We start from the raw sequence: 23,252 nt of genomic DNA, 5'->3' as shown, positions 1-23,252 counted from the left end.
GGTTCCACCAGATATATCTAGACACTGAAACCGTGACTTGAGCAGCCCAAACACATGCACTATGATGTTCCTAGTTTGTGTGTGTGCCTCATTATGGCATTCTTAGGTGGGTGTGTGTGCATTTGTGATGGTTGTCATCATCCACAGTTCCAATGCATAGCTAGCATCTCCCAGTAGGTAGCCATATGGAATGTCCCCCCAGCAAACATCTGGTACAGCCGTGATGTGTGTCAGACATGGGAGTCATGATAACTGCCAGGGTTGCCAGCACACATATTTATGATAATGCCCTGGGCATTGCACATGACCTGGCAGTTGGAGTGATACCCCTTACTGTTAATGTAGAGTCTACCCTCCTCACTGGGAGGTGCTTTGATGTGTTCATAAGTACAGTCTATGGCACTCAGTACCTCAGTGTAGAGTGCTACATGGTAGAAGAGTCACATACTGCTAGCCCTCTCCTCAGGGGTGCAGGGAAAATAAATGTGCTCACTGGCATGTGTTAGCATGGCATCCAGAAACCGGTGAAGTACTTTGGATGTTAATGCATGTGAGACCCCCATCATTTCCCCATTTGGTCTTTGTAAATTACCTGTAGCTAGTATCTGAATGGCTACACATACCTTTGTTTCCACTGGGATGGGTTCCCCTCTGTTGGCTCTGGATCTGAGTTGAGGCTGGTAGAGCTTGGTGAGTTCTTGTAGTATGTCCCTTCCCACTATACAGTGCTCTACAATCTCCAGGTCATGTAGCTCCTGTAAGGTTACCCTGGGCCTGAACACTCCCCTCTTTCTTAGTCTAGGTCTATTGTCAGCAGCACTATCAGCACTGACCTTAGCATCTAGCACATGCAGATGTAGAAGAGCTGCAGCAGCCCCCCAGTATTGCTTTAGTTAAAAATCCCATGTTTGTACTCCACTCGTGCAGAGTATCGTGGTGAAATCAGATTGTAGGGTGTATGCAACTTTTCTAGTGCTCTTCTGTAGGTGCAGCCTGTGTGATTGGCTACCTATGATGCATTCCACCTGCCTAGTAAATCATCAGTTTTTTAATGGTCAAGTTTAAATGGTGCAGGGGTCATCAGTAATTTATATATGATTAGCTTTCCCAGGCAATTTTCTTTTTTTTTTTTTTTTTTTTTTTTTGTTACACAGCCTTCACTGCTAAGTACTGCAGAGTGGCATGCAAACCCATGCCGCAGATAAAAACACTCAATGGACACACCCCATAGACAGGCATGCTCAGTACAGCAGCGCACTGTGCAAATGTGCTCAAACTATCTAAAACACGTGCTAAACAAGTTAAACAAAGCTTAGCAGGACTGGACACACACTCCTGCTCAGCTCAGTGGTGCGGCACACAAACAGGTGCCGCTGTGCTCCAATGTGCTTAAAGAAATACAGACACACCCCCTTTTGATGTCAAATACCTCTTCTGTGGACACCGACACAGTTCTGGGACTACATGGATGTGATCTGCGGCATTGATACCCATTTTTGCTATTCAGTAACCCCAGCTAATTTGCATATAGATCCATGCATACAACCAGGAAACTACACTACTCCAGACCCTGCCTCCTTAACAACCACAGAAATCTACCATTGTGCATACTCCATGCAAGGTCCTATAATGCATTATTGTCACATACAGCATTTTACTTTTTCATTTTTCCACTTTTAAATATTTTCTTTTTGCATAACGGCATGTTTGAGCACTGCTGCATGCCACACAAACATAATATGAGTATTAAAAAAAATAATTATTTTAAATTATTTTCCATTACTTTTTGGACACACAGGGCATAGTTTTGCACATATCTGTGTCTGTTATGCTATTTCTGTCTTTCTAACTGGGCTTTTACAGCCCCTGTTCCCTTTTTTCCTCATGTACACAAATATTTCAGTGTAGACTTCGGAACACCAACACAGGGTCTGCAGGACTGCCTATCTGTTTTCTGGATCGCTCCAACACCTTCATTTGTATGCAATTCACCTGCTTATGAGGTGATTTGTATGCCATGGACACTTCCATGTTCACACACTTATGCAAGCCCCACAGCTCCATTTACTGGATTGTACAGCTGCTTACTTCCATGTAAGCTCCGTGCCACTATGCCTACATGGAAATTTAATCCATGCAGGCTTTATTGAATTCCCCCCTAACTTTAAAAAGAATATGTACTTCTGTGTAAATGTATTTTTTTTCTAAATTATTTGTTTTCTTTCTGTCATAACTGTTTATTATTGTTATTATTAAAATCCAAGATACATCTGCTCTTTTGTCTTAGAGTATTAGGGTATAATCTAAAAGAACTGTATAAATAATTATATCAGCTACATTTCTTACAAAAAAAAAGAAAAGAAAATATGTCAAAACATGGTAGAAAAGTCATTGGTCCTGATTAAGAAAGGTTATTGTGAGTTGATGTATACCTTGTGGTAACAATTTCCATTTAAGATAAAATCCCATCACCCACCAAAATGTACTGTGAAGAGGTGCAGTACCATTATGGACTGTCACTGTGGCTTACTGAAAATGCCAATGAACCATTAATTCTGTGGGATCAGTCTGTGCTAGATAGTCATGTGCCTTCCACCCAGTAATGTCTGCTGTAAGGTAATACAGGCAATGACTCTGCTCATACCTCTCAACCTCTTAGAACAAAAAATCTGGACAAAGCCTAAAACGGTGGATGGCAGGGGACAAATAGGGACAGATTTTTGATAGAATAATAGGTTTTACATTAGCATGAATTTTCTGAAGGTTGTGGAGTTTTAAACTCTAATGTTTGTCATTATTTAATTACCTCAATCCTCAACTATTTGCCAGAAAGGTACAGATTTTAGGAAGAAAACACCAAAAATATGATGCAAAAATCTGGTCATTCTGTGAAAATCTGTACAGTTGAGAGGTATGGCTCTGCTACAAAATTTACTACTGTCAGCTATGTTAATGGACATAGCAAAAAACTTGTGTTCACCCATTATTTTTCACTTTGTGAGATAAGGCCACATGTAAGTCCTGGGGAGTGTACCAGCAAAGTAGTGGTGTGGGATGTGTACATGGTTGTATGCTTTTGTGTGACTGCATGTGTTAGTATATGCAGATCTCACTTCCATATGTCTGCATGTCAGTGTGTGTGTGTGTGTGTGTGTGTGTGTGTGTGTGTGTGTGTGTGTGTGTGTGTGTGTGTGTTTTTGCAGCTGACTGGATAATCACAGTAGTAGAAGTTACTTAGGGGGTAGGTAGGGTAGGTGTGTGTATGCTGCATATACACAAGTTTATGTGTGTGAGTGTGTGTGCATGAGGAAATGAGTGAGTGTGTCTGTGCATATAAGTGTTGGGCTGTGTGTGTGTGAGGTATGTGTGTGTGTGTGTGTGTGTGTGTGTGTGTGTGTGTGTGTGTGTGTGTGTGTGTGTTTATGTTCTCCCCTAGACTAATGAACAAATCCTACAAAACTGAGTGGGGAAGAGTAGTCACTTGAGATAGTCTTTATATTGTGCCCTAAAGGCATGTAAAAGTATTATAGGCAAGTTTTGCTGTACAAAAGATGTGATGTGAGGGGGAGCACTAGATACCAGAGATACCTATTATATCATGCCCTAAACTCACATAAAAAGTTTATAGACAAGTTTTTCAGCACAGAAAATGTAGGTCAGGGAGCAATAGATACCATGTATACTCTATATCATGATCTAGAGCCATTAAAAAGCCTGAATCCCTCAATTGTCAGCTTTGACAAACAGCTCTTTAGAAGAAATGGAGCCCTTTGCTCTGCCACTACATAACAGGGCTAATCTTACATATCAACTGTGTCTTGAACAAACAAACAAATAAACCAAAAAAAAAAAACTAAACATAATTTCAATCACCTACACCCTTGGCACAGATGGCAGATTGATAAAAAGATGCCTTAACTTTACTGAGTGAGGTTTATATTGCAATATATTTTATACACTACAATAAATAAGAAAGTCTAATGTCTGGCATTATTCACTGTCTGCAACAGTCTGAGTTACGAGGGAGAGGGCATGTAAAAGAGGCATCAACAGGAGCATTCTGTAAAATTATGGACAGGTTTAAACTATTTCATGGACTCACTTATAAAGTTATAGATTAAGAGTTCTGGCATCCTGGTGCATTTTAGGACCAATAAAATTAACGAAGGAGAGGCCATTATAGACTTCTGTCTGGTAAATGACTTGCTAGTAGCCAACACATTGTTCAGCAAGACAGACAATCACAAGATTAACATAAGACAGGCCAACATGCAACTCAGGTAGACTTCTTCCTAGTATAGAAAGGGCACTGCATAGAATCAGAAGTTGCAAAGTCATCCCCAGTGAAACAGTCAGCCCACAGCATAAAACACTGGTTGCCACAGTCAGCTGCAAGCAGTGGTCAGAGAATGCTCTAAGGTTCAACAGAGATCAGGCTGAAGACCATGAAGATGACTGGATAGAAAGTGCAAAAGCTCAAGGGATTACTCAGGGTTCTGGCATCTCAAGAAGAAGAGGAAATACATGGAGTTGAAAAAGAATGGCAGCTCCTCAAAACAGAATATGTGAGGACTACAGAACAAATATGTGGCCAATCTAGGTATGGAAGAAAGGTACATAGGGAAAGCTGATGGCTGAGTGCAGAAGTCCAGGAATTCATTAAAAGAAAGTAGGAGTGCAGGAAAAAGTGGGAAATAGAAAAGAAATATGAGGCTTGGAAGGAATACTGGCTGGCTAACAATGACAGGAGTTGCGATATCAAAGAACAAGCCAGTAGAGACACTCTACCAACTTCTGGAAAGTTACTCAGCAGATGGCACAAAAAAAACTATGTCACATTGCAAGTCAAAGACAGAAAGATAAAGAAGATAGTCAGACACTCTTCATAAGGGATGCCAGCCAGCAGCAACCTGCTCACCAGTCCAAAGGACATCAAATGTAGATGGAAGTATATTTCCAGCTGCTCCTGAATGAATAAACCTCACAGAAGCTGTACTGCCCCAGACACAGCCTATGATGACAGAAGAGGAGAAATCCACAACAGAAGTAAGAACAGTACTAAATAAAATGAAGTCAGGGAAACAGCAGGCTCAGATGAAGTCATAGCAGTTATGATAAAGATGCTGGGTGAACTCAGGGAGAAATGGCTCCTGAGGGTACTCGTAGCATTATGGAGAGAAAGGTGTGTCCCAGATGACTGGAGAATAAGCATATTAGTGTACAAAAGCAAAGGGGACATTCACAATTGTGGGCAGTGCATTAGAATCAAACTCCTGTCACATTGCATGAAAGACCTGGAGAGGGTGACTGATAAACAAATATGCAGAGTAGTAGAAAGTAAGATGGGAAATGAGCATTTTAGATTTGGATCAGGATGCTGCACAAGTGACCTGATGTTTGCAGTCAGATAGATAGTTGAGAAGTAGCTAGAGATAAAGGAAAAGTGCAACTGGGCATTCCTACACTTGAAGAAAGCATGCAACAGTGTCCCACGTAAGCTCAATCTGGCAACCCTGTGATAGTTCAAAGTCTCAGAAACATTGGTAGAATTATTACAAGCTATGTACAAGGGCCCAAGGACTCATGTGTGAATAGTGTTTGTTTGCACAGAGAGGTTTAGTTCCAAGTATGAGTGGGTGTGCATCATGGTTCAGCTCTAAGCCCACTGCTGCGCATACTGCTGAAGGACTACACTAGCAAACAGGTTGGAGGGGACAGATTGACAAGGTTGCTGTATACAGACAATGTGACATTACAGGCAGAGTCTGAGCAAGAACTCTAGCAAAAGATAGAGGAATGAAATGCAAAACTGAAGGCACATTGGATGAAACTGAGTACAGATGAGACAAATGTAATGGCAGCAAATGGGGGCATAAGAAGAAGCTGAGAATTGAGATAGAAGGGAAATAGTAGAACTGGTTAACAGTTTGAAGTATCTGGGAGGGGTGCTTGAGGAGAAGGGAAGTCTGAATGAAGAGCTCAAAGCTAGAATCAGAGGGGCTGTAGCAAACTGGCATAGAGTGTCAGGTGTAACATATGACTGAATGTCAAAGAAGCTGAAAAGTAAGATGTACAAAACATAAGTGTGAGTAATACTTCTGTATGGTACATAAACTTGGGCAGTAAAGGCAGAGCAGTTGAGGAACCTACAGGTGATAGCGATGAAGTGCATTTGAAGAGTGGTAGGGTGCACAGTGTGGAACAGACAAATAATGAGGACATAAGAGCAGGAGCCAAAGCAGCTCCAATTGCAGAAAAGATCAAAGAGAACAGATCACAGTGGTTCAAAACATATGCAAAAAGCAGAAGACCATCTGGTGAAGAAGATTTGGGACAGACAGGAAAAAGGCAAGAGGAAATGAGGGAGTCCAGCAAAGAGATGTCCGAATTGTGTGAGAGAAGATTTGCAATAGACAGCATGAGAGTTGAATAAGGCAGGAGAGTGGGACTGAATCAAGAGAGATGTTGACAGTTGAAATGACACCCCAGCCCCTTGTATAAATGGAAAAAAAGGGTTGTTGTTGATGATTGATGATGATGATGATGACAAAGAAAAAAGAAACTCTAATATCTGGCATTACTGACTGACTGTAAGGATCAATGATTTATAAGGGCAAGGGACAAAAATAAGAAAAGAGATCAAGGATGTTCTGTTAAATCAGGAGCTGGTAAGAGGTATGTCAGTTTGCGTGGGCTTGTGTGTCTGTGTATATGAGTGTGTGTTTGTGGCACAAACTCATGTTTTTGTGCATATGTGTGGGAGAGGAAATGGAGAACTCCTGTGTCAGCAGGATGGATGGGTTGCCAGTATTAACTTCCACAGGAAACTGCTGATTTGCACTCACAGGAATTATATGCAATTCATAGACATGCAAGTTAACCAGTAATAAGTTATTTCCTCACTGTGGCTCAGTTATCTTTGAGTTGTGTTACACACAATAGCTGAAACTGTCCCTTTTGGCTGTAGCTATTACTGTTGATGGTGATGGTCTTTCTGCATCCCTGGGATTTTTGTATCAGAAGCAAACAAAAAGAAAACTGGAGCAGTTAATATTTTGGGGGTGAAAGATTACAGTTAATGTTGCATTTCCTTGTAGATACAGCTCGTATAGCTCTATTTGGCTGTGACCCTTGACCTAAACCTATACTACTCATATGTAATGCATAATGGACAGTAGGACTGATGTGCACCTTGTGTGCACCTATACCTTGACCAAGATCTGCTGATACAACATGTTATTGCACTTGCTGTGTTCTCTGTCTTTGTGAATTACATTAGTTTAAGGCATACAATAACAAATATCAGAATACAGAGTCATCATAAAAGACAATAAAAATAAACATAAAACAAAACCACACTTACAAAAAAATGAATACCTTTAAAAAGTGCTAGTCTCCCTATTCATACAGATTTCTTCAGAATACTACATGCCACTGGATACTGCTTTGATAATGTCAGCAAGGAAATCAAGTGATAGTGGTGTACCATTTTGTATATTTTTTATATGTGTAGGTAGAAAAGATTTTATGGAACCTTGTTCAACTCTCAGCAACTTCTATGTCTGAGTGACTTAGTAGGTGAGAGAGTAATCCTTAGGATTTATGTTTATGTTCTATTTGAAGCATTTACTTCCTTAGTGATTTGTATGTCTATAACTTCACACTTAATGGCAGCTCATTTGAGCACTGATTGAAAGGCATGTTATAGCACTTTCTCCTTTTCTGTTTTGCCCAGTAATTTTCATGTATTATTTTGGGGAATTTTTAATATATTCATACACTTTACCAAGGTGGGATGGAGACTCTTTGCTTGAGGTACCTCATCCAGGTTAACTAGCTTAACTTTGACTAAAAGAACAAGCGCTGTTCTTGTTAACTACATTTGGTGTGATGTTCTGGTAAGTGTGTGCGTGGGGGGGGGCTTCTCCCCAATCTTTAGAGCACACCCTTGAACCAAGGGACAGAATGTAATGCCTACCCCATATTTTGTAATTGTGTTGCTTGCCTGCATCTTCTTAAACCGATTCAGTACTGCAAAGTTGTATATATTATATAGTCATCATCCTGAGGTGAATCTTCAATTTTAAAGGTAATGCCTCTTACTTGAGAATTCAGTTTTGCACATAGTATTAGCAAATATTTTAGTCTACATTGAGATATTGCATTAGGCCATAAGACAATACTGGCACTGAATATGAGTGAGTTACAGAGAAAATCACCTATGTAAGATTATAATTAAGATAATTTCATAGGTTCATAGGTTCATACTAGGCTATCTGCCCTAGGGCATTTATAAGCCTAGCCAGAATGTGTTTGGCTTTCGCCACCCATTTTAAATTTATTTTGCTATGCCCTTTTTCAAGGTTAGTATACTGTGCCTCTGTCTAACAGTGACACAGAAGTGATACCCGGGGTAAACCTACGATCTCCCATCCACTCATCAAGATTCCTCTTGAAGAGAGTCAATCAGGGACTCTGCCTAACCTGGACTGGGATTTTATTCCAGAGTGAGGGGAGCCTCTGTGTTATGAATCTGTCCCTCCAGCATGTCCTATTTATTTCAGTGCTGAGGTTCAAGTCTCTCGAGCGCGTAGCTCGATGGGATTTGGATTTTCTGAGGTGCAGCATGTCCATTAATTCCGGGTTGGACATGGCTTTATACATCAGGCACAGATCGCCTCTGAACAGACAGTATGCCACTGAGTAGAGCTGGAGTTTCTTTAACCGGGCAGCATATGGCATCTGTTTGAGTCCTTTGATCCTCTTGGTGAGGTACTTTTTGGGTCTTTCCAGTTGCTGCAGGTGTCTTTTAAGGTACATCCCAAAAGGGGCATTGTACTCAATTATGCGCCTGATGAGGGATGAGTAAAGAGGCACGATGACCTCCCCTGATTTAGATGTGAATCCCTTCATGATTAGGTGGGCTATATAAAATGTTTTTCTAACCACTTTGGCCATGTGGTTGTCAAATGAGAGATTGCTATCAACTTGGGTCCCCAGGTCCCTAATTACTTCTTCTGTACTTAATGGATTACCACCTATGTGGTAATTTGTGGGCACTTTGTTTTGCCAAAGGGGATGACTATACACTTTTGGCATTTAGCTTGAGGCCATGGCTCTGGCACCAGTTGTCTGTTTCTATGAGGCCCTTTTGGAGGATGCTTGTGTCGGCTGGAGAGTCGATTATGGCACCCAGTTTGCAGTCATCTGCGAACTTGGTCAGCCACAGTCCTTCCATGTTGGCCTGTACCTCTGAGAAATATATACCGAACAAGAGAGGTCCCAGGACTGAGCCTTGTGGGACACCACTTGTAACTGGTTTGGAGTCTGACATGGCTCCAGCAATTCTAACCATGTGGGTTCTGTCCTTGAGCCAGTTTGCAATCCATCTAGTGACATAGGGGTTTATATTTAAGCTGGTGAGCTTATCTATAATGCCCGAGTGGGGTATTGTATCAAAGGCTTTTGCGAGGTCCAGGTAGGCTGTGTGGACCACCTTCCCCTCGTCAATAGCCTTGGTGACTGTTTCAAAGAAATCAACCAGGTTTAAGAGGCAGGATCTGCCCTTAACAAAGCCGAACTGGGTAGGATCCAGTGTTTGTAGGTCCCCAATATCTTTATTTATGAGGTCCATGATGATCCTTTCCATAGCTTTGCAGACCAAGCTAGTCAGGCTTATGGGGCGATAGTTTCCAGGATCCGTTGAGGCACCACCTTTATGGAGAGGGACCACTGTTGCTGTACGCCACTCTTTGGGCACATATCCTGTAGTAAGGCTGAGAGTGAACAGTAGTTTTATGTTTGGGTTGAGCTCTTCTTGGAGTTCATGTAGGACGCAGCCTGGGACACCATTTGGTCCCATTGATGCTGTGTTTTTTGCTTTGGAGAGGGCGGCTCTTACCTGAGCATCTGAGATGTCAGGGGGGCAGCACTCTGCTGGGATAGATATTTGCCCTTTTGGTGGGGAGGGGGGGAGAAGTTTGCGCTGAACCTGTCAGCTAGGATGTTGGCAATGTCTGTGGGTTCGGTGTATTTTTTGTCATTTTGGACTAATTCTGAGCATATCTGGGAATTACCACCCAGGTTCCTAACATAACTAAAGAAAGCCTTGTGATTATCCTTAGTGTCCTGTGCAATATTTCTCTCGAAGCTGGCCTTAGACAATTTTATGTGTGCCCGTAGTTTTTCCTAATACTGATCAGTGATGCCTTCCCTTTTTGGGATTTTGCTCTATCATTTAGTAGCTTCCTCCTTCTATTGTATAGTTTGTTTATGGCTGGGGTCCACCAGACAGGACGTCTGCCTTTGGAGGATTGGGTCTTGGTTTTATTTGGGATCAAGATGATCCATGCATTCCTGAAGGTGTTCATAGAATGCGTTTATAAAGGATTCTGCGGTCTGGGCGTATTTTCCACAGGCCGGGGCTTTGAAGGATTCCACCTCAGTTTTGAGGAGTGTGAAATTTGCTTTAGAGAAGTTTTTCACTGTGGTTTTCTGGGCAGGGGTGGGGTCGGGATGTGAATATCCAGTGAGATTAGTTTATGGTCTGATCTTACCAGTGAGGGATACACTTCTGGTCTGGAGCATAGAGTCCCCATGTTGGTGATGATCAGGTCCAGTATGTTTTCCCCTCTTGTGGGAGTTGTAACAAGTTGTTCCATAGCATTTGAGTTTATAAATTCTAGGAACCTTTGGGCTAGGGTGTTGGAGCTAGAGTAATGCTCCCAGTCTATGTTTGGGTAGTTGAAGTCACCCAATATAATGGTGTTTGGAGAGACCTTCATATTTTCCAGTGTTCTCAGGAAGGCCGAGTGGGGTTCCTGGGTTTGGGAGGGTGGTCTGTAGCAGGCTATAAACTGGAAGGCAGTTTTACCCACTGTTAGTTGCACATGGATAGTCTCTGATGCTTCGAGCTTTGCCACCAACTTGGAGGTGTGGGTATCTTTGATGAATATCGATACTCCCCCTCCTTTTGTGGTTCGGTCCAAGTTTTAGGGACGAAAAGCATGGTATGAGGTATAACCTGGTAGTGCTGGCGTGCTCTCTGGAGCCCAGAACCAGGTTTCTGTTACTGCACAGATATCGATGTTCTCCATGCTAAGGAGAGTTTCGAGTGCATGCATCTTGAGGTTTAGACTTCTGGCATTGAGTAGCATTACTCTTAGTTTCTTATCCCTTGTGATACCTATGGAGGTGGGTTTGTCTTTTGAGCCTTGCCTAAAAAAGGCACTATGGGGGTAGCAAGAGCCTTTGCCAATATCCGAAAGCCCAGGGGTGACAGGTGCAAGCCATCCCTAGCGAAGCATCGTGGCTTGTCGAGCATATCATCCCAAGCTGACAGGCATTGGATCCCCTTTGAATGACACCAGTACTTAAGCCAATTGTTGAAATTGATCATCTTGTCTTCATATTGTGGCATCATTCTTGGTGAGGGTAAGATGCTACTCAAGGTCAGGGTCATACCAGCCTGGGCTACATGCTCAGAGAGCTCCTTTATGTCTCTTTTCATGTAGTCCAGGGAATTACGTTTCAGGTCATTCACACCAGCATGGACAATGACTGAGTCATATTTGTACTTGCCTTGGAATGACCTGAGTGCTTGTGTTATGTGGTGGATCCTAGCGCCCGACAGGCTGCTCACCGTGACCCTCTCCTTGTTCAGCCTGGTGAGTGGGACGTCAGTGTGCCTGACGATAGAGTCACCTATTACAAGTGTATCAGGTGTGTTGTTTAGTCTTAAGGGCTGTGACTGTTTGGCACACTGGCTTTGTGAGATATGTGTTGCACGTGTTTTGTTTTGGGGTAGCGGCTGCTTGGGTGTCTGCTTTGGAGGTCTCTGCTGCTTCAGCAGATCTTTATTTAGAGCCTCTGAGTATGTTTTTGTGTGATTATGTGTTTGGTTTGCTGTCGTGGTAGGTCTATGTGAGACTGGAATTGTAGTGAGTGTGGTTTCCTTCTCCTCCTGACTGGTTATGCCAGTACTGAGTTGAGAGAGCTTATCCTCCAGTTTGGCTATATGGTTGCATCTCTCACATGTGTTGGAATTTGTTGGGAGGAGGAGAGGGTTGTCTGTGTACATGAGGCAGTTGTAACATTGCCTCAAGATTCCCAGATTCACCAGCTGGACCGGAGAGGAGTTTGACAACTGACCTTTGGACATGCTAGAATAATATTGGGAATTCCTTAATACTTGAAAACCAGGGCCACTGGGGAGTGAGGGTGTAGTGCTTTTAATTTTTAGTGCTGACTTATATAATTGCTTTAGTGAGCAAGTGCCAGGTAACTTAAGTGCAATGTGTTATTAACTTAAATGCAAAAATGACAAACAGTAACTTTCTTTCACGTGAAACAAGGAAATAAGTACAGTAAGCAATGCAGATATCACTAGTGATCCACAGAAGCGTTCCAGGGAAATAACAAGCAAACAAACAACAAGCATATAAACAAAGCTAGATTCAGCAGGCCTGGATCTAGTCTATGCTACAGCAAACAAGGTGTACCAATTTCAGTAAGATGCAGTTCAAATATTCAGGCACTATAAACCTTTAACCAGAAATTTCCAGCTCAGAAGGGCAGAGTCCAGCCTCTTCTCCCACAAGAGTGCAGACCACAAACCTTCTTAATGTAAAATAACTGGCCTGAAGCCCAAGTGCTTAAACCAGAACTAATACACTTTAAGAATAACAGACACTGGGCTCTCAATCAGCAGTTCCCAACTTAGAAGGATGAAAGCTACCTGTCCTGCCACCACAGTGCATGCCACAAACCTTCCTAATGTAAAACAACTGGTCTGAAGCCCAAGTGCTTAATCCAAAAGACTTAGAATGATAGCTACACTTTAATCAAGTTACTACCAAGCAGTAATAAATACAATTGAATACTTTAGAGAATGCCTGGATTAGTGCTCAAGTTACACAAACAAAGCTAGATCCAGCAGGCCCGAATCCAGTCTATGCCACAGCAAACAAGGTGCACCAACTTCAGTAAGAAGCAGTTCAGATATGCATGCACTATAAGCCTTCAACCAGAAATTCCCAGCTCAGAAGGGCAGAGTCCAGCCTCTCCTCCCACAAGAGTGCAGACCACAAACCCTCTTAATGTAAAATAACTGGCCTGAAAGCCCAAGTGCTTAAACCAGAATTAATACACTTTTAGAATAACAGACACTGAGCCCTCAATCAGCAGTTCCCAACCTAGAAGGATGTAAGCTACCTGTTCTGCCACTACAGTGCAGACCACAAACCCTCTCAGTGCAAAACAACTGGTCCGAAGCCCAAGTGTTTAAACCAAAAGGCTTAGAATGAGTTACACCAAGCAGTAATAAATACAATTGAGTACTTTTAAGATGATGCAAAAGTAAAAAAAGTAGGTAGAAACACAAGTACAGTAAAAGCAGATGAAATTTTTTTTTTTTTTTTTTTCTGAACAAGTGCTGAGATCAAAGAAACAGATTTGAGTGCTGAAACTAGAAAACTGGCTAGTTATAAGAAAAAACTAAGCTAGAAGGCTTCCCTCCAACACAGAAGGGCTTGGGGGCTCAGAAGCCTACAAATAGTCTATACCACTTAACAGGAAAGGCAGGAAACAAGCTTAATTTTTTTTTTCCTGTTTCCCAGATGCTCTCTTTGTACACAGTAGGAGTGCCTGAAATCAGAATATGATCTCACTGCACTCAGTTGAGTGAGCAAATGAGATGGGCCCAGAAGGAGTATCCAAACACAAATTTACAAGCGCGGCGGGCAGTTGCAAGGCCACTAAGATTAACACCAAAACAAAAACAGCGAGGGTGGGTGGGACTAACTGAAGAGCAGAGTGAAAAATTCCAGTTCAGTTAATATTCCTTCCACACAGTTAAAATCAATTTAAATACTGTATTTTTTTGAAAAAAAAAGAGCAGATAAAGGTACTTAAATTCTCTTATATATCCAGTTGAATATAGCAAGTTTTTAGCCGGCCGAAGCTGAGGTTTTTAAGCAGAAAATATTTCACACTGTACCACTTAAATAGGCAATGACAGGAAATCAAAGAATGTGACTACCCCCACACCTGTAATTACTAGCAAATAACAAAATTCAGCAAACACTGACTAACTTCCAGTTCAGCTAATATTCCTTCCACACAGTTAAAATCAATTTAAATACTGTAATAATGGTTATTGTAATGTAGAAAATCTAGAATTCCATTGCTTAAATTAAACATATGTACAGATTTGTAAATAATAAAGAAAGAAGAGACCTACTGATACTTACAGATAATGAAACCACAGTGGGCAGAGAGGGAGAGATGAGGACTGGCACAGAGACAATAACTGGAGGAACCAACCATAAAACATAGATTAATGAAAAGGAATTTGAGGCTGACTATGGTTTGTAAACATCCAGGTAAGCACTGAATTTCTTTGATAAGGATTTTCTTCAACTGAGTTTTGAAATTATCCTCTTCAAAATCTGACAACTATATGTTATATATAGTCAAGTATATAGTCAAGTTTGTGCCTTTGCAGGCCATATCTTGAGCCTATCTCTTTTTTCCTAGAATAGACACAGAACCCGGAAGCATCTGACATCCTCACAAAACTTCATCTAAGACAACTGCTTAATCAATTCACAAATGTTAAGTATTTCATTACTTTAAGAATGAAGACGGAAACAGTTCTTTCTCCCTTTCAGTGGCTTTTATTAACTACAGTACACACATGCGGGAGCCTCATGGAAAGCACCAGGGAGACTCCCAGAACAAAGAAATAAACACACTTATATACTGGTGATATTGCTGACAGTACAAAAATATAAAACTGAACCAATTAGATCACTATACAGGGCAATTAACCCATCAAAGGTTTACCCGTAAACATAAGACAATTCACATCATAATATCTCAAGGCAGAAGAGAGAATACACTTCCATAAAAGGCACATTTCTTGCTTTCAAGCAGACTCTTGTTTGTTCAGTACTTTTCCATTATTCACAGTTCAGAGTTCACAGTACTCAGTACATCTCAGTTTATACAAACTGTCACATACTCAATTCCCTTGAAACACATGCTTTAGCTGTTCATATTCTACAATCCCCCATTTGATGCTGTGTAAGCATCATCATTTAACCTGTCATACATTTGCCACAAATCTAGCATAGCCATGCTACTAGTCTTTTCATCATTGAGAGACATTTTCATTTCATTATCTACAGTCATAGTTGCAGGCATATAAAATTTAGGCACTTTCTTCACAGTTTTTGAAGAAATTAATTTCAAGATCAGTGCTTTGATTAGAAATAAGACAATGAAAGCAACAATTGCTAATACTGCAATTAACAAAATAAGCTTCAACAGTCCACCTCCCCAACCTGAGAACAGGTTGGTCAACCAAGCCCATGTTGAGCTATCAGCCTCTTTGGCCTATGAGAATTTGGAAATTCTCTGAATCAGTTCAAGGTGACTTTCAATTTTGTGCTGATTGTCAGGAATAAACATACAGCACTCCTCCTGGATTAAAGTGCAAGTTCCTCCTTTCGCCACTAGGGTGAAATCGAGGGCCATACGGTTTTGGAGTACTACAGCCCTCATAGCAGTCAGTTCATCAGTTACTAGTTCTAAGGCAGAAAATGTAGCATTACTCAAACTTTCGAGCAGTTTACATAACTTTCTCAGTTTCCAAATTGATTTCACTGCTCCGTATGACAGAATTATACCAGCCCATGATATTACATCATCACCCAGGTCCATATGGGACAGTCCTATTGTACTTGCATGAGCTAAGTCATGATGATAGATCCATGAAGCATCAACTTGGCCTACCGGATTGGCAGGCTTCTTGACCTCTCGAACGTTCCGAATTTTTCCTTTAGGTAATGTAGATACATGTCGGATAGCTGGAACAAGGTTACCCAGGAAACAGCTGACAGACCAGTTTCCTGGTAGCCATTCATATGCTTTTCTTCCGCACACAAAATAACAGTTCTCCACTTTAATGGTGATATTGATAGACCTAAAGTGATTCCCAGTATTCTGCCGTCCTTCAAACATTTTCCAGTAGACAGTTTCTATTTTCTGGGAAAAGGTAGCTATAGAGTTTTTAACAATTCTTAATATAGGTAAGAAATTTGTTACACAACCCCATGCAGTGCAGTTATAGACCACTGTTTTGTTGCAATGGCTCCACCCTAATCTGGTTTTATCAAGTTTTTGAAAACACACAGTTCCATTTTGACGGACAGACAACTGTAATGCTACTTTGTGTTTTGAAATAACTCTTGATGTGTCATAGATCAGATTCATTCAAGTCTCTTCAATCTCTAAAGGAACTATATTTAGCATCAATCCCCCATGAACCATAGGAATGGCAGTGCAGATCCAGCAATTGGAGACATTAAGGGATGATGCATAAGTATATTTTATAGCTTGGTAGGTATTAAATGGTGGATGCCATGCAGTTCTTTTGGCATGAGGTGTTACTGTAGCAGAAAACAAAAATGGCCACAGTAGAAATATGAGAACAACAAAAATAACCACCAAAATAGCTGTACAGTACTTTTGTGGAAATGGTGGTTTTGGTTGAATTGTATTGGAATGGAAAAATGTTCCAATTGGAGAAATGTCAGACATTATCAGGTGCAGTTATAGTATGGCTTCAAGTACGGGAAGCAATAGGTGGAGAATCTGGAGCTGTGAAAGGTAGAGGTGTTTGATCTTTGAAAGGGATGACTTTCTTAACGTGTGATATATGAATCCAGGTTGGTGAGCCTTGTAATCGTACTGCTGAAGAGGTTGTCAATAGAACCAGGTAGGGCCCCTTCAAATGAGGTTGCAGTGCTGTTTTTCTGGAGAAAGACTTGACATACACCCAATCGCCTGGTTGTAGTGCAAAAGACGTGAACGGATCAGGGTTATGTTGTGCCGCTGCTACTTGGCAGTGATAATACTGTAAGAAAGAAACAAGAGAAGTGCAGTATACAATAACATCATGATCAAACGCATCATACTCAGAAAAGGGTGGTGGTGGAGTCATGGGCATGCGCATAGGACAGCCCATTAGAATTTCATGAGGAGAAAGACCTTTAGTAGGATGTACTTGAGCTCTCATAGAGAGCAAGGCTAGTGGTAAGGCCTGTACCCAAGTGAGGCCTGTTTCAGTAGTAATTTTTGCTAGTCTACTTTTCAGTGTTTGATTCATGCGTTCAATGATTCCAGATGCCTGCCGTCTATATGGGCAATGAAATTTTAGAGTGATGCCCAACATAGTACACAGTGAGTCAATTAATTGAGCTGTAAAATGTGTTCCATGATCTGAATATATATAACAAGGAACACCAAATCGAGGTATAAATTCATAACAACGTTTCTTAGCAACTGAGATAGCATCATTTTTCACACAAGGGTATGCTTTCAACCATCCAGAAAACATCAACAACAGTTAAAACATATTTAAAACATGCACAAAGTGGTAATTCAATAAAATCCCATTGCAAAGCACAAAATGGTCCCAATGGTTTTGGTAAGGGTTGTGCGGGAACCATTGTGCCTTTGGAAATATTGTACTGTAAACAAATGGAGCATGTGCTCACAAAGTGTTCTACAGAAGCAGAAAGCTTTGGGGCAAACCAATCCTTTTGGATTTGTTTTATTAAAGCTTGTACCCCAACATGGGCTGGCAAATGATAAGCTTTAATGAGGGAATTTAGCATGGATAAGGGGCAGACCAATCTGCCATCTGGATGTTGCCAAATTAAATCAGAGCGTTTAAAACAATTTTGAGCCAGCCATGTTTTTCTTTCTGATTCTGAAACCTCATTCTGTAAAGCTTTTAGCACTGTTTCATCAAAAGTTTTCATAGATTGTAATGGCTGCAGAAAGTGACCCTGAACAGTTTGTGAGAAAGCAGCCTGTTTAGCAGCCCAGTCAGCAAAATTATTGCTCTTACTTTCGAAAGTGTCATTGGATTGATGGGCTGCACATTTAACAACAGTAATTTCAGAAGGTAACAATAAGTCTTGTAATAAATTATTAATATAAAAATGTATTTAATGGGTGTTCTGGAGGATGTTAAAAACCCTCGTTCTTTTCATAATATGCCAAAATCATGAACAACACCATGAGCATAACGGGAATCAGTATAAATAGTAACAGACTTGTCTTTAGCTAGTTGACATGCATGTGATAATGCCACTAATTCCGCGGCCTGCATGGAGGCGCCTGTAGGTAATCGTGCTGATTGCAATACTTCAGTCGGTGTGCAGACTGACCAAGCAGCTTGGAATTTTCCGGAGTTTGTTCTTAAACAGGATCCATCAACGAAAAGAACTAAATCAGGATTTTGCAAAGGAGTATCAAATAAATGTAACCTAGGAGAAAGAACAGAGTTAACTACTAACACACAATCATGTGGTTCGCCCTCGTCTGAGGTTGGTATTAAAGAGGCAGGGTTTAGTGGTGGGCAGCGTTTAATTTGTAAGGCAGGATTTCCCATTAAACTTATTTCATACTTAGTAAGGCATGCATTTGAAAGATACTGTGTTTTAGTTTTCAGAAGTAAGGCTTGAAACAGCATGCGGGCCTACTAGTACAGTGTCATGTCCCAGGGTTAGTGGAGCTGCCATGTCTACCAAGATGGCAGCAGCTGCCACAGCCCGTAAGCAAGCTGGGTAACCAGAAGCAACCGGATCCAATTGAGTGCTATAGTAAGCAATTGGTTGGTATCCTCCACTGCGTTGCTGGGTTAAGTGACCCAGAGCAGTCTTATTTCGTTTGCAACAGAAGAAAATGAAAGGTTTAGAATAGTCCGGTAACCCTAAGGCAGGAGGATTTACTAGGGCTGTTTTGATTGCCTGAAAAGCCTCATCATGCTGCAACATCCAGGGTAGAGGGTCTGTAATGTCTTTTTTCAAGATTCCAACAGAGGGGTGGTAATTTCTGAAAAATTAGACACCCACTGTCTGTAGTATCCTGCTAGACCAAGGAACCCTCTAAGTTGCCTTTGGGTTACAGGACGTGGTGCATTTTGAATAGAACTGATACGGTTTGGGAGTATTCGGCGTGAACCCATTTCAATAATGTGTCCCAAATACTGTACTTTATCTTGACAATATTGTAGTTTTGATTTATTTACTTTAAATCCTCGTGCAGCTAAAAAATTTAACACTAAAAGAGAATCCTCCTTACAGGCGTTACTGTCTGGGGAGGCTATAAGTATATCATCCACATATTGGACTAGAACTGAACGTGACGGTAGTTGTAAATCTTGTAATTGTCTATACATTTCCCTTGAAAATAAAGTCGGGGATTCTACATACCCCTGGGGCAATCGGGTCCAAGTATACTGTTGCCCTTTATAGGTAAAAGCAAACAAATGTTGACTGTCACAATGTACTGGAATAGAGAAAAAAGCTGATGAACTATCTATTACTGTAAAACATTTAGCTGTAGGTGGGATACAGCTTAAAATAGTAGCTGGGTTTGACACAATTGAGAAGACAGGCATAACTGCTTTGTTAACTTCTCGTAAATCCTGTACAAATCTGTAAGCTTGTTTACCATTTTTCTTTACTGGTAATATTGGAGTGTTACATGGGCTTGTGGCGGGTACTATTATCCTTTGTTGTGCTAGTGCAGAAATAACAGGGGCTATACCAGAGATAGCCTCAGCCATCAGAGAGTACTGTGGTACTCGCAGCAACTTTGCTCCCGGTTTTAGAGTTATTTTTACAGGGATAGCTGAAGTCAAAAATCCTACATCATTATCATGAGTTGTCCACAAGTAAGAGGGTAGGGAGTGTAAAGCTTCATTTCTGTTAGAATCTGACTGAATATACAATGGTTGTAATGTGATGGTATCATACAAGGCTGCTAAAGTAGTGTCCTGTTGGTCTGAAGGTATTTGGAGATAAACTCCATCAGCTGTGCAAAAAATGGTGGCCCCCATTTTGCAAAGCAAGTTTCTTCCTAATAAATTTAAAGGCGCTGAGGGTCCTACTAAAAATGCATGATTATCCTGCAATGGTCCCAAGGTTATTGGGACTGGGACGGTTTCAGAATACTCAATAGGTATACCGGAGACACCTACTCCTTTTGTCACTTTATTAGAAAGTGGAATATTCATGGCCGTTCTGCTAGTTAGCATAGATTTAGTCACTCCGGCATCAATCAAAGATGGATATGGTTTATTTTTAACCAGTAACATAACATGTGGCCCATCCTGATCCACAGGAAGGAAGGGGTAAAACTGCTGTTGTGTCTATTCAGGGAACCTTCATTGTGGTTGCTGTCGAGGGTTTGGCTTCCAGTTAGAATTCCATTGTTGTGGCGCCTCAGTGTATGGTGCAGGTTGTTCAGCCAAATATGGACACTCATTTTTCCAATGGCCTATCTGGCCACAATTGAAACATTCAATCTGATTACTGGGGTTCTGGGGTTGGGTCAGTTGTGTACCTTGATAGTTTTGTTTATTTTGAGTAGCTGGACTGTGACATCTACCCCGCCCTCGTCCTCTACCTCGGTGACCGGGTTGGCCCAAAGTGTTACACATTTGAATTTGTGCTTGTACTAATTTTTCCTGTAAATCCTTTTTTTCTTTAGCCAAATGGTCAGCTAGGTATTGTACTTGCTGAATCAACTCATGCAGGCCCAGACTAGGCCAATTCAAACATACTTCTTTTAATTTATATCTCACGTGAGGGCGTAAACCATCCACAAAAATAGCTGATAGCCCACTCTGTGCTGGCCCTTCGGTGGGCTCTGGGTATCTGGAATATGCTTCGAAGGCATCAGTAAGTCGTTGTAAGTATTCATCTATAGGTTTGTCTTCTCTCTGTATGACTGACTTAATCTTAGACCAGTTTGGGGTAGGTGGCACAATGACGATGATAGCATCAACTATTCATTGTCTGACTGCTTCAAAACCGTTTTCCCCTTGTGTGTTATGCTTTGGTATTGGGGTGGGGACATTAGCATGATCCCAGATACGTTTCATCAGATCAGCTGGAACAGTGTATTGGAGGACAGCTTTAACTTCTTTTATAGTAGGATTTTGTAAACATATGTGTCCAGCTAATATGCATTGAAACTTTGCTGGGTTATTACGAATGGGCAGAAGTGATTTAGTAATAGCTTGAAAATCAACTGCCGACCATGCCCTAGGTACGACTACAGTAGCCGGTTGTTCCGCATCTCTAGCATGTGCTGGATTTGGAACCTCCCTCAGTGGAAATACTCCTGCTTCGTCTGATGAGCTCGTGCTCGAATCGGAAGTAAAGCTTTGATGAGATTTATCTGGACTAATGTAACCATCCTTGTCCTTAATTACAATTGGGCATTGCTTATAATATTTACCCTTGTGTGAATATACAGTTTTCCTGTTTTGAGGTATTTTCGGCTGACTGGACCTAGGGTCAAAAAGCATTTCCACTTTTCTTTTGTGCTGTTTCTTTATCTTAGAGTGGGTTACTCTTGGGGCTGATTTGCCTGTATCTATTTGGTCAGGTTGTTCTATAGCCAGGCGGCTAGACTGGCCTTCCATCACCTGATCTCCCTGTCTTGGGTCAGGAATGATTTGCTCTTCCCTCCGCCGGCCTTCACTCTGTATTGTGGAGCTGACAGTTCCATCTTGTAGTTGTGAAGGTTGATATTGCGGTGGAGGAGCCGTAGGGGGTGGGGGGAACCATGGATTATCATCTTCAGATGATTCAGGTATCTGTAATTTATTTAATTGTTGAACCGGATATAATCCCTTAAAGGGTGGTTCTTTTAAACGTTTACCATTAGCTATATCTAGATTCTTAGTAGTTTGTCACAGTTCCTTTATCTGCTCTTTTAACTTTTGTTTACTATCCTTAAGACTACTAACGACCAAATCTTTTTCTCATTCTTTAGCCTCACACATCCAATCATTAAAAGCTGCCCAGCACAACCCTGGTATTTTTCCTTTCTTTTGTAACTTTTTTCAAAAATTAATCAGAACATCTTTATTAAAACTACCATTTTCTGGAAAAGCAAGATCGCTGCCATCCTTAATAAGGGCGATCCACTGATCTAAAAACATACAACTGTCCCAGGACACCCAATAAAACATATAACCAGCTGGTGTACCTTTTTCTGGATCATTTATTTTTCCCACACTCGCTCCCATTTGCACTCAATACCCCACTATCACTCAATAAACTATGCCTGTTTACCACAGGTTTAGCTAAGGTGTTATGAAAATGTCTTGATACCCCACTCTCACACAATAAGCTATACCTGTTTAACACAAGTTTAGCTAAGGCGTTAAAAAAAACGTCTTATTACCCCACTCTCATACAATGAGCTATACCTGTTTAACACAAGTTTAGCTAAGGCGTTATAAAAACGTCTTATTACCCCACTCTCAAACAATGAGCTATACCTGTTTAACACAGGTTTAGCTTAGGCGTTATAAAAAAGTCTTATTACCCTGCTATCATTCCTCCTTTCATACGTATGACGCCAGTATTTTCTGTATTAACCCCACTCTCATACTGTGCATTCAAAGCATAAAAGAAATGCATGCCACTTACCTTAAAATGACTGAAGGAGAGAAATCATAACTTTGTCAGAAAAAACATTTTTGTTCATAAAACTTTAGAAAGCAGACAGGGACAGAAAAATGAAAGAAATACTACAGAAACAGAAAAATCTGTTGTGGGCCCTTTTAGCAGTATTTCGTTCAGTTCTCAACTGCTGCAGCTTGCTCTTAATTCAGATCTGAGTAAACTGCACCAATTGTTAAGTATTTCATTACTTTAAGAATGAAGATGGAAACAGTTCTTTCTCTCTTTCAGTGGCTTTTATTAACTACAGTACACACGTACGGGAGCCTCATGGAAAGCACCAGGGAGACTCCCAGAACAAAGAAATAAACAAGCTTATATACTGGTGATATTGCTGACAGTACAAAAATATAAAACTGAACCAATTAGATCACTATACAGGGCAATTAACCAATCAGAGGTTTACCTGTAAACATAAGACAATTCACATCATAATATCTCCAGGCAGAAGAGAGAATCGGATACACTTCCATAAAAGGCACATTTCCTGCTTTCAAGCAAACTCTTGTTTGTTCAGTACTTTTCCATTATTCACAGTTCAGAGTTCACAGTACTCAGTACATCTCAGTTTATACAAACTGTCACATACTCAATTCCCTTGAAACACATGCTTTGGCTGTTCATATTCTACACAAAACATAACTTGAAGTCCTCACATCACTTCATAATTGACGTTGTCATAACCAGTAATCCCTC

Source organism: Protopterus annectens, chromosome 1.part2 (assembly GCF_019279795.1).
Source record: "Protopterus annectens isolate FY-2018-M chromosome 1.part2, PAN1.0, whole genome shotgun sequence".
Taxonomy (NCBI): Eukaryota; Metazoa; Chordata; order Ceratodontiformes; family Protopteridae; genus Protopterus; species Protopterus annectens.
The sequence above is the reverse complement of the archived record's forward strand: the minus strand, read 5'-3'. Positions refer to the sequence as shown.